Genomic DNA, 17026 nt, shown 5'->3' on the forward strand with positions numbered 1-17026 from the left:
CATAGTTTGACAGTCCTTCAGAAAGTTAAGTATAGAATTATCATATGGCCTCACAATCCCACTTCTAGGTACATTCCCAAAAGAACTGAAAGCTGGGTCTTTAACACATGTTTACACACTGATGTTCACAATAGCATTATTCACAATTACCAAAAGAAGGAAGCAACCCAAGTGTCCATGAATTCATTAAAGGATAAACAAAATACTTTTTATACATATAATGGAATATCACTCAACTGTAAAAGGAACAAAGTTCTGATATATGCGACAACATGAAAGAACCTTAAAAATATCATGTTGAGTGAAATAAGCCAGACACAAAAGGACAAATATTGTATAAGCTCACTGATATGAAATAACAGAATAAGCAAATTCACAGAGTCAGAATCTATAATGTAGGTTACCAGATGATGGAGTGGGGGTAGGGAATAGGAAATTAAGGCTTAAAATGTAGAAAGTTTCTATTTAGGATAATGGGAAAACTTTGGTAATAGATGGTGGTGGTGGTAGCATAACATTGTGAATGTAATTAAGAGCATTGAATTATATATTTGAATGTGGCTAAAGGGGAAATTTTAGGTTGTATATGTGTTATTAGAAGAAAAGATTTTTAAAAAACCTATAGAAATACACAATACAAACCATGAACTCTAAGTTAAACCATGGACGATATTAATAGCACAATTATAAAAATGTGCTTTTATCAACTCTAACAACTAATTCACACCAATGAAAGGTGTTAAAAATAGGGTGGTATATGGGAATCTTATATTTTATTAATGATTGTTCTGAAAACCCACAACTTCTCTAATGAAAATTCCAATTTGGCATTAATATTTGACAGATAATTCTCCTTAGCATATTTTTTAAATGAACACATCAAAACTGAGTCAACATTGTCAAAAATATTTTCACAACTTATGGTGTCTTTATAAATTCAATATTTGCTAGTATATATTATATACCAAGGCCAATAAAATCTCCCTCTTTGGAAACATTGCACATATTTTTATGTCTATCCACATATGACTTGACTATCCTCTTTCATGTTATGGAACAACTAGACATTTTAATACTATCCATTATACAAAGACAAAAACAAACAAAAACTACTCTTATTGCTTTGTCTACTCATTTATACTTCTCTGTCACCATTGTCACCCATATAGTCTCAACTAGACATATAAATTAAAACTTTTAACCAAAGTAACTAGACACAGTTTCAGAGAAAAAACAAATTGGCATTGTGTCATTGAGAACTGTCTGTCACTAGCAAAATTTATGAATATAGAACACAAATTTCTACTGACACTGACATTTTTGTATACATTATTTAAATGTCGAAAATGAGCATGTCATTAACAAGACCCAAAATTATAGTCACATGATAAAATAAAAATAAATAAAATGTGTGAATTTAAGATGACGTTAGTAATCGGTGATTTAGTAGTTAATATTACTTAGAAATTAGCCAAATATCCAAAGAAAAATAATTTTATTAATATTCTTTAATATTTATTCAAGTTTTAGGACACCTAAATATTTTAGAAATTATAATCTGATACACTATAAATATAATCACTGATGTAAAAACATTCATCAGAATTATGAGTCAATTAGTTGAACACTAACTTAACTTTTAGAAATTCTTAAACATTATGTTGGAGTAATGTCAGCGTAGTTCATTAGTGAGCCTATATAAGACATTTAGGGAGTTTGGATTAAATAGACAGTTCATATAAAATGTAACTATTATAAAAGTAAAATGTTTATAATCTTTTATTACATTTAAAACTGACCAAACAGAGAAACAATATACAGCTATTTTATAAAAACTCTCTTCAATCAGAATTATAAACTTTTCAGGTTTGCCAAAAGATTCACTTTAGTTATGTGAACTTGAACTCATTAAATATTTCTGAGAAAAGCTTCAATAAGAAGAATTTTGTTTTAGTTAGGCACTTTTATAATTTTAGAAACACTATTTCTTTAATTTCTGTGAATTTTGCAATATTCCCCATATCAATCTGAACAGAGTTCCTTTAATTTGAGATGTAATAATCTAATTAGTGTACTCCAGATATAGCTAAATATTTTACTCTCACCTGGAGAAAGGTAAAGGCTTTCCTCTGTGATAGCACAGAGACATAAAGAGGCATTATAGCCTCTACAGCTACAGAGCTGCAACTATAATCACAGATCAAAGGTAAACAGAAGAACAGAAGTTCCTCTTTCCTAGTGGGAACAAAATTTGTAGCCCATTGGAATTTACAAATAGACTAAGAATTACATAAACAAAGGGAAAAATATAAGCCAACAGACCAGATTCTTTGTCATCATTCAGTTGACATAGAATATAGTTCTCCAAATGGTCAACTTTAATATTAAATTTCCACCCATGTTTGTCACCAGTGAGAATAATTTTTTCTGCATGAAGCAGAAATAAAAACAAAAACATAATAAAGGTTGAAAAAAAAAAAACTTTAGCTGTACAGAGTCAGCAAAGTTAAAGTTTAATTGCCACTCATATTTCACTCTGGAAGCCAAGAAAAGATATGCCCAGACTTAAATAGTCCATTACATGCATATACTTCTCCAGGAAGGTAGTTTACTTGGCCACATCATGTGGGTCCACTTGGGTAACTTGATGGATGATTGTCTAAAGTGTTAAACTTTATTTTTTCAGATGGTTTGAAAACATGGCTAATGCAAATATAAATGTTTCAAATATTTTATTTAACTTATAAATCAATCATGAAACCAGAGGTATTAAAATTGGTTCAAAGAGCATTTGAAAAGTCATAGTTGGATGAATAGACAGACAAATAGATAGATAAAAAGATAGATTGTTATAGATCAAGATATAGGAATAGGCCTATGTATAGGTATAGGTATGCTATATAGTAAAGAAATATGTGGATAAGATGTTGGATTAGTTGCAGGTATTTTTTCTGTGGAATGGAAATTATTTGCATCTCTAACATACAAGAATCTACTAGTTGACTTGAAACTTGATGGAGTCAGGGAACTTCAATCAATAGTAAAGAGTCATTTGCACTAAGTATATATATATATTTTTTTTACATAGATCACAAAAAATGTTACATTAAAAAATGTAAGAAGTTCCCACACACCCCACGGCCCCCTCCCCCCCCCCCCACTGCTCCCTCATCAACAAGCTCCTTCATCACTGCAGCACATCCATTGCATTTGTTGACTACATCTTGGAGCACTGCTGCACCACATGGATTATAGTTTACATTGTAGCTTACACTCTCCCACAGTACATTCAGAGGGTTAAGGCAGGATATATAATGCCCAGCATCTGTCCCTGCAATATCATTTAGGACAAGACAAAGTCCCAAAATGCCCCTACATCACATCTCTTCTTCCCTCTCCCTGCCCTCACCAACTACTGTGACCACTGGGGGGCAATGGAAGTGTTCCTCAAGATCATGCAATGATGGAAAAAGGTTAATTTCACCAAAAATGTATAAAAGCCTATAGGCTAAAATATAAAACATGGGTAAACCATAATGTAACTAAAATTTAGAAAAGCACAGTCTAAAATATAAACTGCAATGCCAGTATAATTTCTTAGATAAACATTGGGTAGCCTTTGCCCCTGTATGATATGGGAAGGTAGTGCCACCCATCTTTTTCTCTTATTTCCAAGTTTTTGTATAATTTTCTTACAATGTTCAAATGATTTACAAAATATAATGACTTACAGTAAAATAAATTAGACATGAAAACTTTTTAAGTCCCTTATTTATTTTTCTTACAGTTATCTGTAAGCATAAAAGAGATGAGTTGCATGCCTGCCATGTTCTTTATATATAGCCTCTGGTGTGTGTGTGTGTTTTCAAGACAAATTAATTTGAAATCTTAAAATTAGGATATGTGGCTATCAGGATACTGAAGACCAGAGAAGTATATACATTTGTCCAGGATATATGCATTTCACCAGTTATTAAATGGAAAAAGATTAACTATCAGGCATTACTCGGGAAAAAATACTACAGAACTATTTAAAAACTCTACTGTAAGTTCAAATATACTAAAAGCTTAAGAGAGAGAATAAGGGGCAATGTGCCTTGGAGGCTGTTTGGCTTTGACAGGATGCCAAATCACAAACTGCTGGTGATTTTTAGCAGAAATCCAGAGAAGTACACAGTTAGTGAAAGCAGGGTTGTTTTTTAATTGACCTGAATGGAAGAGCTCAGCGCCAGACCCGGGGCAGATACCTGGCCATGCATGAAATGGAGAGAGGTCAAAGGACTATGAGAACTGGGCAGAACTTTAGAGAGCATCTAGTCCAACTTCTCATTTTGTAGTTGAGAAACTTGAGAACCAAGGGATTAAAAAACTTGCCTAAGGTTATAAAGCTCATCCAAAAAGGTAACAAAGCCATCGCCAGGGATACTCTGGCCATGTTCACATTATTTATTTATTTTTCCAGGCCATTACATTCAATTGGTGTCACCATTCAAAGAGCAAAGTGCGGTGGAAGTAGATGGGGAAGAATATTTCTCTCTGACAGAAATTCTCAGCTATATCTCAGGAACCTTGGGAAGACAGTTCATGCAGAGATATAGATCTGAGATAATGAGAATTTTTAGGGAAGCATCCAATTAAGGCCAATTTCAGCAGTGAAGGCAGTGGTGATAGGTGCATGGCTAAAGTACAGGAGCCCAAACTGCCAGGCTGCCCTGGAAAAACAGTGAGAAGTAGAAATTGAAAGAAGATTCATTGTATCATACACCATCAATTTGTAATCTGAATTTTAGTTACATATTAATAATATAACAACAACAACAACAATAACCTTAGGAGTGTAGTAATGAGAATAAACTCCAGCATATATTGAAGCAGTATGTTAGCACATGTGCCCTACATGCTTTATATTATTTATTTTACAAATGGCTTCATGAAGTAGGCATTATGATTTCCCTTAATTTGCAGATGAAGAAACTGAGGCTTAGAGATGAATAGGTATTAGACTGAATAATTTTGACCTGCAATTTTGCCAAATAATTCCCCTGAGATATGAATACAGGTCTGCCAACCCCAGAGCTAAGGAATACCTGAAAATGTTCATTATCTTGTGATTAAGAAGAATCGTGACATAGAATAGAAAGGACCCAGTACCAAGAAATTAATGACCCGATTTCTGTTTTTTTTAAATATTCTTATACATATCGTCGTTCAATGTGTGCCAGCATTTTCAGCACACAAGGATTTTCTAAAATATAGATTTGTTATTATAAAGAAGCTCTGTATGTAACAACTATCTAAAATGTATAACCCTTAATGAATGCAAGCTTTTATTTTGCTACCATCAGTTTAATATTATTGATCCAAATGAATAATTACTTAATGTATTGTTTACTTTAAAACACGTGTCTGGGTCACATGTAAATGAGTTTCTGAATGATTTCTTTCACTGAGCCAGATATTATTGGCTATGTAATTCTAACAGGACCATTGCTTTCTGACAACAGTTACTTGAATTTAAGGCTTGATTGTGAAACAGAAACATTATGAGGCCAACCTGGCCAATTAATTCCCAGGCAGAAGCATTACATATAGCCAATGGTTTAGATTAGCATTAGAATCAAATTTGTTATGTCATTTATAATTTCCCACATAAGAATAAATTAGAAAGGGGAGTTTCCAAGTTTATAAGAAAGTAAGGGATTTTACTAATAAGAACCAATAATTGTTCTTACTTGCCCACTGGAGCTTTGCTTTTCTTTTTCCTCTTGGGAATAGAAATGATGTCTAGGTTCTGAAGATGTTTGATGTTAAAGTGACAGAGATTTAATCTGCTTTCATTGTCCTATATGGTACCAACTGAAAAATACCAAACACTCTTTCCTATTGTTTCACTGATCACTTGGGACCCTGTGAGATAGCTACTTGGAAAGTAATTTTTAGGTCTGAAGACTAATGGGGGAAGTGCTGTACAATGTGCTACACCCCATTCAGTCACCCAGCCAATCTCACTTCTTACCCATCTGAAAGACCGATTCAGAAGCCCTGAATTATGACATCAATGGACAATATATGGCAAGTTGTGCATACATTTGTATGTGTGTATATATATGTGTGTGTGTGTATAGCAACCACATGAAAGTTGTGTTTAAAAGGAATTATGTGTGGTGGCAGCTTTCTTCCAATTTTTCAGAGAGATTATATTGTCCTTAAAACAGAGAAATTTAATCCTCCAGCTTAACTCAGTTCTGTTTGTTCTGATGAGGGCCCTTTGCCCATTAGGATTTAATCACTTTCTTTATATCTGATCAGGTTTTTTCATTATTACTCTTTACTGGGAGGGTAATTTTTCTGTACAGATGAGAAGACTTGGAGGCATATTACAACCATTGGTAAATATTTCAGGGCTCCACAAGGACAGGTAGGGGCTCAAAATATTACCATAGTATTTAAGAAAAACTCTGTGAAGAAATGGCAGAAGAACAGAACTTATCATAATAAAGAATTTATGCTTGTCTATGTATTTATTATAAGAAAATTTCTCAAATGGAGGACTAGAGTATCTCCATATAGTTTTGCCTATCATAATCATATTTAGTTTAAAAAAGTTGTCTGTTAGCCTCCCTGCAATGTTTACTGTTTGTATTAGTATCTTAAAACAACACAAATGCATTATCTTACAGTTCTCAGGTGAGAAGTTCAAATGTGTTGGCAGGGCTGTGTTCCTTCTGGAGGCTCTAGGGCTCTGTTTACTTGCATTTTCCAGCTTCTAGAGGCCGTATGATTTGAGTGGCTCTTGAATTCTTCCTCTATCTTTAAATCCAGCATAATAGCATTTTTAAATCTCTCTTTCATTGCTTCTGCTGCCACTAATGATTACATTGGTCATACCAAGAAAATCCTGGATAATCTTCCCATGTCAAGATCCTTAACTTAATCACATCCACAAGAGTCCCTCCGCCATGTAAATTCACAGGTTTCAGGGATTAGGACCTGAACATCTTTGAGAGGCCATTTTTCTGCCTATCACATCAGTCATATCAAGTATTTATTACCAATATTTAGTGATGTCTAATTGTTTCCTGAGTTTTTGGTCAATACCTATCCCTTTCTCATTGCCACATTTATATTTAAGCCATTAAACTCACTCACATGGAAATACTATTTTATGTAAACCTTGGTGGACATTAGAAGAAGGCTCCAGACTCCCAGATTTTAGTGGACAATTCTGAGAGGCATCCCCTTCTTTTCTAAAAGTCTGGCAGATTCAATTCCTAATTTCTCATAGTAGGTATTTTACCAATAAGCTCTAATATTGTTTTCCTCTTTCCATTCCCTTACTTCTGGGGTCACTTGTAAGTAATGTACCTCCTCCATAATCTTTGTTTCAGTCTCTTTACTGAAATCCCTATTTATGACTTTTTCCCATGCTTTGGCTTATGCTATTCCCTCTGCTAGAAAATTCATTATTCGAATCAAACCTCCCCATTTGTTTTTACATGGAATGTTAACTTATGCTTTAGAATCCAACCCCAAATAAACTTTTCCAGTGCTAGAGCTTTTATCTCCTGCTTGTCTGTCCCCTTGAGGTTTTCCCCAGGTTTGTATAGTCCCACTCAGTTTCTGAATCCACTTACTTGTGGCCTGAGTTGGCACCCAAGGAGAAAGACTTGGGGTGAAGAGTAAAGATGTCCATTCATGCTTGCAATATCAACAGTGTCAGATAAGCTTTCACAAAAAAGATTCACGTCACTTGCAGTTGAGACTAGTGGTGGGGCGAAAGATATGATGTGGGGCGACAAAGACATATACTATTGAGATTAAAACGATACGACACATTACAAGTAATTTGTTAAGTTGAAGCACTGGGTATGAATGAGAAGTAGTGTAGAGGAAAGAGTTTTGTTTGGAAGTCCAGTAACATAAAAGGGGCAGGAGATTTGGCCCCAAAGACAGTAATACTAGGAATAGAGGAGTAAAAACAAAAATCACTCCTAAGTCCATTAAAATAACTTACCAATATTCATATATTAGATATTTTTTTCTTCCAGCATGTTTCAATATGGGTATTCATTAATTTGATTCTAAATGTATGTGGGCAGGAAAGGGCTAATTCAGAACCCCTGAGTTGCTCAAACTCTTTGATTTCAAAGAAAGGCATTTCTTTAGGACTGACCATTGGCAGGCACTTGAGAAATAAGTATATGTACTTGGAAACTTGGAATATTCTACCTGACAAATCTGTTTTTTGTATGCCTGAGGCCTCGGGTGAGGCTATACCCATTGACCAGATAAGTTTATCCTGAAAAAGTTATTTACAGTGTACACCTGTTTTCACTTTGGTGGAGGCAGTCAGTCACACAGGTTGCACACCTATGTGACTGATCCCCAATAAAATCCCTAGAGCCCAAGACTCAGGTGATCTTTCCTTGATGGCAAAATTTTGCAAATATAGTCATGCATTGTTACTGGAAAAATTAAGTATATCTCCATGCGACTCCACTGGGAGGGGACATCTGGAATCGTGTATCCAGTTTCTCTTGGTCATCCTCTCAAGCATTTTTTCCCTTGTTGATTTTGATCTGTTTCCTTCAACTGTAATAAACCATAACCATAAGTATAAGAGCTTCTAAGACTTTTGATTCCTTTATTGAGCTTGATGGTAGTTTAGGGAGGTGTGATGTATAATTTACTATAAGAAATGCAGATGTTATTAAAAATATCCTGTGAAAACATCATTTCCAATGATTGTTTAGTATTTTCTTGAATAAATATGTCTTTATTTAATTCTTTATAAGTCATTCTCATTTTTTCAACCATACATATCTTATGAGGTACAAACAACTTTATGCACAGAATTTTTTTCAGGTGTTTAAAAAAATTATGATTTCCTTAGAATATATCCCAGAAGTAGAATTATTTGTCTACAGGCAATGGATCACTTAGAACTACTAACAATTTTTGAGACGTTTTCTCCAGAAGATTGAAATGATTTACAGTTAAATCAAGAACAGATGATGATAGTGATGATGTACATGGATGATGATAATAATAGGGAGAGCAAGAGTAATGTTTTAGCTCTTTTAAGCTTCCCTACACCCATGAAGCTCACCTCCTAGTTTTCACACCAATGTGTATTATCCTCCCCTTGAATCTATGATAGTTATGCAACTCATTTAAAACAAAATTCAGTGAAAATGATGTTGTATGATGGCAAATGTGTTACTCCACAAAACAGGTGCTGATGCAAAATATCAGAAATCTGTTGGCTTTTATAAAGGGTATTTATTTGGGGTAAAAGCTTATAGTTACAAGGCCATAAAAAAGTCCAACTCAAGGTTGCTTTCTCACCGTGTCAGTTGCCACACGTTGAAGCAAGATGGTCCCTGATCTCTGGCTAGTCTCTGCCTTCCCCTGTGGGCTTCCAGTTCCTTTTGATGCTTGTGGGACCAGGCTCTTGAGGTTTCTTACTTAAGTGAAGTCCTCTCTCTCCTGACATAGGCCTTGTTTCTTTCCAGGACTTCTATATCAATTTTAGCTGTTTCACTTTCTTCTCAATCTCAGCTTTAAGTAATCAGGCAAAACGTCTCATCTCTCCCCAGGGCCCCAGCTGCTCAACTCTTCTCCTTTCTGTTACATGGCAGGATAAAAAAATGACAGAACTCTCTTCTGTGTGTCTGTCTGCATGATTGTCCATTTATATCAGACCCAGCAAGGGAATGGAGACTCAGCCTAAGTCATGCCCACTGACAGTCAAAGGCCCTAATCTTAACAGGTAATCTAATCAAAGACACTCCAGTGAAATTTAGTGCAATCAAAGGGTATCACACTCAGAGGAACAGATTTACTTATAAACATAATCTTTTTTTTTTTGGGAATTCATAAAATAATCTCAAACTACCCCAGTAAATTTGGAAATGTCTTTGTAGCTTCTTCCTTGGTATTGAATTGTTCATACTGTGGGAAATCAGCTACCATTTGAGAACTCCACTTATCCTAAGACCTCCATGTTGAAGGCAGCCTAAGCTGCTGCAGGATGGACCAAATGGAGAGAGAAAAAGATCACTGCTTAGCTTCAAACTGTTCCTGATATTACATATAAGGTGTCAGACAGGTGAATTTGGAAAAAAAATCATTTTGGAGTCCACTCTTTTTTCAGGCCTTCAGATAATTCCAGACCAGTTGCCAATTAATTACAACTACATGAGGGACCCCATGTGAGAATTGTCCACTGAGTGCAGTCAAAGCACAAAAAAATAAAATGAATTGTTGTTTTGAGCCACTAAGTGTTTTGATGTTTTTATCTATACCAATAAATAATCATAAAATAATAATAAAACAACAAAAACAAAATACATTGAAGATTTACTACATTCTAGGCAAGTTAAAGATTTTGCGAACATTATCTTATTTAATTCCTCAGCAACTCAATGAAGAAGATATAATATCTTAAGTATATAAATAAATTGGTGTTTAGAGAGTTTTAATAAGTTACTAAAGATCACACAGACAGTAAGAAGTAGAAATGGGCCTTGAATTCATGTCAGTCTAAATCACATTCCTCTTAAAGTGTCGGTATCAATGTCCCTTGATAGCATTTCGATTTTGCAGAGTTTATGGGTGAAAAATGAATTCTAACTATGCTTTTAGGCTTTATCTTTAATTACTTTTAATGCAGTTCATTTTTCAGTCAAGGAAAATGGGAAATGAATCAGTGAAAGAACAATAATATCAATACCATAATAATAGCAAGTATTTATAAACATCACTTTTATGCTTTATACTCTATCTCACTTAATTTTCTTAACAGCCATATGATGGAAATTAAACCAGCCATATTTTACAGGTGAACATGTGAGGTGTAGAGATGTTCTGCTTAACTAGTAAATGGCAGACTCAGGCGCTGAACAGAAGCTAAGTCCAGGGCAGTCTGTATACTTAACCAGTGTATATTGTGTCATGTAAATATGTTGTAATGTTAACATTGACTACATTACCAAGTACTAGTATTAATTTTTGAAAACCCACATTTGCCTGGTGATTAAAAATAATACACTCAATACTGTAAAACTTACATGATAGATTTTAGAAAGGTGACCTGACAACAGAACATATCTATGTCAGTTTAACTTTTGATAATCACCTCTAAAAGTCTTGAGAGATGAGGCTATTTTTGTTTTATTGTTGTTTTGTTACTGTTGTTGGGATATAAGAGTAAGATGCTGAAAATTTCCTAGGACAGGTAACATGCACTACAAACATGAACTACAAAAAATCAAATCTGATAAAGCTAGCTTAATTCTTTCCTAGTAAATAATTAGATCTGTATAGTACTTCATTGATTGTCTGCTGTGCAAGCAACCAAGTCACAATGTTTATTGAAAGCAAATTTATGACTGGTATGATGCGTAAACCAAGAGAGAGGGTGTTTCTTAAGAATACTAGTACTTAGATTTCATGTGTGCTCTCTGTGAACAAGGATAGTGATATTTCTCCAAGACTTTTATTGCTGAGGCATAGCATTTGAAAGGCCCAATAAATGGAAACGTAGGTACAGTGTCATGCTGAAGGAAAACACTGAAACCCATTTAGAAGACTTCATTTATAAAGACCCTTGACTGCTTAAATGTCCCATTTTCAGCCAGTCATTTTATTTCCAATTTAAAATCTGGGCTCAGATTAATCCTTTGGTAAACCCAGCTGCTCTTAAATCAGAGGAAGCACAGATGTCAAAAACAGATGGAGAGGTAAAACTGAGTGAGAGTATAAAATACATTTGCAAAGGCTTCTAAAAGATATGAAATTCCCCAATATTTCTAAACTGATCTACCTTACCCTCCAGTTTCAACCATGGTGATTAATAACCTCTGTGAAAATTCCCCACAAGAATCCCGTTAAAAATTGTAAAGGACACCTGACAAAATTACAGTATATTAAAAGAACAGTACAGGTTTTTTCTCAAATTAAGTAACTTTATTCAATAAACATCCGCTCTTGCACAATGTGAAATGCAAATGTTAAAATATTGAATAGGTTGTAGGGTTTTATACTATCAAAAGCATGTTGATAGAGATTACAGAGAGTGCCATTTGAAGTATAAAAGCCATCTTTGAGAAAAGGAAGATTAGGCTGCACAAAATATGACTTTCCTGTGGATGGCTAGAAATGATGGCAATTATACTCAGTTCCTGAGCTCTTACATGTTTGTTAATACCACAGTGCCTATCATATTCCCTATATTTTTAAAGAATTTGCGCAATCACTAAACTTGCTATAATAAATATTACCCCATATTCTGTTACATTTCACCTTCTAATGACAGCTAAAGGAAAGTTAACTGCTCTAGACCTTCAGTCTAGTCAATTCATTTCAGTCTGACATGAAATGTATTGATTACATGCTATGTTAGATAATGACCATGAAAAACTTCTTTTGTAGGGGAGGAAATATGATATGCACATAAATTGTAATGATAAAAGGTAGAATATGATGAGAACAATATTTATAAATGTGTATGTTGCTTCAGAATTCTGAGAAAGAATATTTGGGAAAGAGTTTTTAAGAAGACAGCATTTTAATTGGGTGTTGAAATGTGAAAACAAGGAGATTTTCATTCTAGGCAAATGCAATAACATGAGGAAAAAATAGAAAGAAAAGAGAGAGGCCTCCATGAAGAACAGTAAGATTTGCTAGGCTCATGTAAAGGACAGATTAATGGTGATAAAAAATCAGAAATGTGAATTAAATCTTATGAAATTTCAACTTTATACTCTATGTAAATAAGATACAGAGAAATTTTTGAAGAAAACAGAACTATGCTTCAGGACAATTAATACTGTAATCATATATAAAATGGCTTGAAAACAGCATGGACAAACAATGACTGGAGTAAGAGTGTAGTTGTGATGTGTGGTAGTAGCAATGGGAATAGAGATGAGGAGACCCCTGTAAACAAAATTATAAACAATGAAGTTGATTGGTTATTAGGTTAAGACAGAGTTTTTAATCTTGACTGATTGAGAAGATATAGAAGCAGGATAAAGAGGTGTTTTGGGAGGAAATACTATTAATTCAGTTATGAATATCATGATAGGCAAAATTCTAAGATATTCCCCAATGATTTCTGCATAATTTCTGGTCTGTGAGGATTTTATTCTCATGATTAGGTTATATTATAGGCATAGATGACTTTAAGAAGGGGAGATGATACAGGTGGATCTGACCCAATCACATGAAAGTTTTAAAAACAAAGAGTTTCCTTCCTCCAGCAGCAGAAAAAGAAGTCAGAGATTAAAAGCATGAGAAGGACTGGTTGCACACATTATTAAATTGAAAACAGAAGGAGTCACATGGCATGTAAGGCAGGTGGCTTCTAGGAGCTGAGAGCAGCAGTCCTTGGCTAATAGCAAGCAAAGAAATGGTGACTTCAGTTCTGCAACCACAGGGGACAGAATTCTTCTAACAACAAGAATAAATTTGGGAGCATCAAGCCATAGAGTATTATGCTCAGGCCTTGAAGCCAAATGGATTTTGTCCTGTTGGGTTTCAAACTTGCTTGAGGCAAGGGACTGCTTTATTCCTCTAATTTACCTCCCTTTTAGAAGAGAATGTCTATAGATATTATCCTGTGCCTGTCCTACCATTGCATCTTGGGAGCAATTGTTTTCTTGTTTCACTGGCCCAGAGATAGATATTAATTTTGCCTCAATAGAACTCATACCAAGAGTCTTACCCATACATGATTTAGATGCTGAGATTTGGGACTTTCGAGCTGTTGATATTTAAATATGATTTTTGAATTTCGAGTTAATGCTACGATAGGCTGAGATTTTGGGGAATGTTGGAATGGGGTGAATGTACATTGTCTGTGGACAAGAGATGGATGCCAATTTGGGGGAGCCACAAGGCAGAATTTAGTGAGTTGAATGGTGGCCCCTCAGAAAGATATTTTCATGTTGAAATCCCTGCAAACTATGACTGTTACTTTATTTGGGGGAAAAAAGGGAATTTTTTAGATGTAATTAAATTGAGGACCTTTAGATAAAATTATCCCAGATTAGCTGGGTGAGTCCTAAATCCATTGGCAAATATCCTTATAAGAGACACAAGAAGAATATGTGAGAAGGCAATCTGGACACAAGTCAAGAAGGCAGACAACCACCAGAAGCTGCAAGAGGCCAAGAACAGATTTTCCTGTATTGCCCCCAGAAGGAATATAGTCTTTGATTTCAGACATCTGGCCTCCAGAATTTTAAGAGAATAAATTTCTGTCATTTTTATCTACCCAATTTGTGGTAGTTTAGTAAATAGCCATAGGAAGCTAACACAGTTAACATCAGTTTTAGAGGAGTGTTTTGGGCAGAAGCTAAATAGCAAATGAAAATAAATACATTTTTTTAAAGGCCATAGCTTTTAAGAAGAGATGGAAATAGCATTTTTAAGCTAGAGATCTTATTAGACATGGTGGAGAAAGGAGATAAATAAAGATTTTAAAGAGAACAAATACTTACTGAGCATGTATGCATGGTACCTGAACTTGTCCATAACAGTTATCTTTTTATAATCAAAAGAGATCAGAAGCTCCTTCTCTTGTCTGTTGTCTATGGAAATCTCTTAATAGTCTGCCAACTGAAAATACTCACTTTCTCTTACCCCCCTGCCCTTGCAAACCCTTTGATGTCAGTTTATTTCTTGTCATTGTGCACCTGCATATCCCTATGAAATTGACACCTTGAAATTTCCAGTTGAATCACAAGCTGACTTTCTTCCAAGACCCAGGCTTCAGTTTATCTTTGCTTCCAATGCTAAAGTCATGGTCTTGGATACCAAACTTTCTCACATTACACCTGATTCCAACAAGTCATGGAAAATAGTCCTTTCTACCTAACTGGGAGAATGTTCTGTGCAGTATATGTACAGGGTTTATGCTGGGACATTCCTTAATTCATCCTCACAATATTCTTAAAGCATCATTTCACTATTTTTACAGATCATAAAGTAACCTGTACAAGTTTACGCAGAAAACAAATTGAGAGTCGGAATTTGCACTCAGAGCTATTTGGTTACAGAGCTTCTGACCAGTTCTCAAATTTCAAATGGAATATTTTTCTTTCAAGATTTCAATCTTCAAAGGAGCACAATAGTGCTGAATTCAATCCATGATCTGGTATAATATATAATATTTTCATTAATATGTATCTTTGTTAGCTGGAGAGGTTGAAATTGGTGTTGACAACAAGTTGGGCTAGAGAGCCAGTAGTCTTTTCAAGTTAAGATTAGAGCTCATTAAATATTAACAACCTGTAAACTATTAAAATGTGATGGTATATTTATGTAATATATTTATTTATGCCACCACTTCTTTATAAAATAAAGAATTCTACCAAATATATTATTAGGACCATTTTTAATATTTAAGAAGATGCAAAGAATCTGTTCAAAGAGCCACATTAATAATCATAACCAAAAGCAAGAAATAATTTGCATTTTATAAATATGGAAATATTTTTAAGTATAATTATTTCTCTTTTTCTGGATGAATTCAGTAAATATTCTTAAAACAAATTTAGCTAGACTTTAAATATTTATTTTTATCAAATTATTCTCCATAGCTTTGGAATGTGGAAAGCCTCATTTTTAAATAAAGCTGTTAGGATTTAAACAAACTGAATTTTTTTTTTTTAGATTTATTTATTTATTTCTCTCCCCTTCCTCCCCACTTTGGTTGTCTGTTCTCTGTGACTATTTGCTGTGTCTTCTTCTTTGTCCACTTCTGTTGTTGTCAGGGGCACAGGAATCTGTGTTTCTTTTTGTTGCGTCATCTTGTTGTGTCAGCTCTCCTTGTGTGCGGCACCATTCCTGGTCAGGCTGCACTTTCTTTTGCGCTGGGTGGCTCTCCTTACTCCTTGCATGTGGGGCTCCCTACACGGGGGACACCCCTGCATGGCACTGCATTCCTTGTGCGCATCAGCACTGCGCATGGGCCAGCTACACATGGGTCAAGGAGGCCCGAGGTTTGAACCGCGGACCTCCCATGTAGTAGACGGACGCCCTAACCACTGGGTCAAGTCCCCCGCCAAAGTAAACTGAATTTTATTGACCTATTGTAACCAGGCAGAACCTAAACATATGTTTTTGAAATAAGGCCTCCTTAAAGGAAGAGAGTATGCATATTTTATTCATTATGTGTTGGACAAAAGTATTAGGGTGGGATCAATGGGTCAAATCTTTGGATTGGTTGGTAATATTTAAGGTTAGAATCGGTATAAACAAGGGGAGATCTTGAGGGAGAAGAAACTGTTGCTAGTAGTAATTGTATAGTTGGTGGTAATTCTTCTGACAAGCACAGCTAGTTCATTCCATTTATATATATGAATGAATACCCTTTGGGTTGACACTCTGATAAATCAAGACAAGATGTCTCTACATATTCTCAGTATATATTTATAAAGACACTTGTAACTATCATAAATGAAAGGGAAAAATGAAAGAGCAACAATAGAAAGTAATAGTTCTTGAATTACCTTCAAATAGAGTTGTGCTGTCTAACAAGGTAGCCATTAGTCATTGTTGTTATTTAAATTTAATGTAATTTAACTTCAATAAAATAAAAATCATTTCCTCAATCATACTAGTGACATTCTAAGTGCTCAATAACCACAAGTTGCTAGTATGGTATTATTTCCTATAGAAAAAATGTTAGTTGTTAAATATGCAAGTTTTTAAAAAAACATATTTGTGATGAGTTAACCATATATATTAACTATTACATAAACATTTTAAAAATAAGGTGTATGACAGTCATCCAATTACTTGGAAATGTCTAAATAGACTATGTCATATAGATAACCATTAAAATAATGAAAATTTTCTTTTTCATGAACTGGTATTCTGAGATTATATAAGCAAATTTCAGATGAAAAAAATCCATCATTTCAGCATACATGAAACATATTTTCAACTTCCCTTCCACTGAAGGCCACTAACTACCTGTATTATCAAGAACAGTAAAAATAAACAGCCCATCTGG

Source organism: Dasypus novemcinctus, chromosome 3, assembly GCF_030445035.2.
Source record: "Dasypus novemcinctus isolate mDasNov1 chromosome 3, mDasNov1.1.hap2, whole genome shotgun sequence".
In the NCBI taxonomy this organism is placed as follows: Eukaryota; Metazoa; Chordata; class Mammalia; order Cingulata; family Dasypodidae; genus Dasypus; species Dasypus novemcinctus.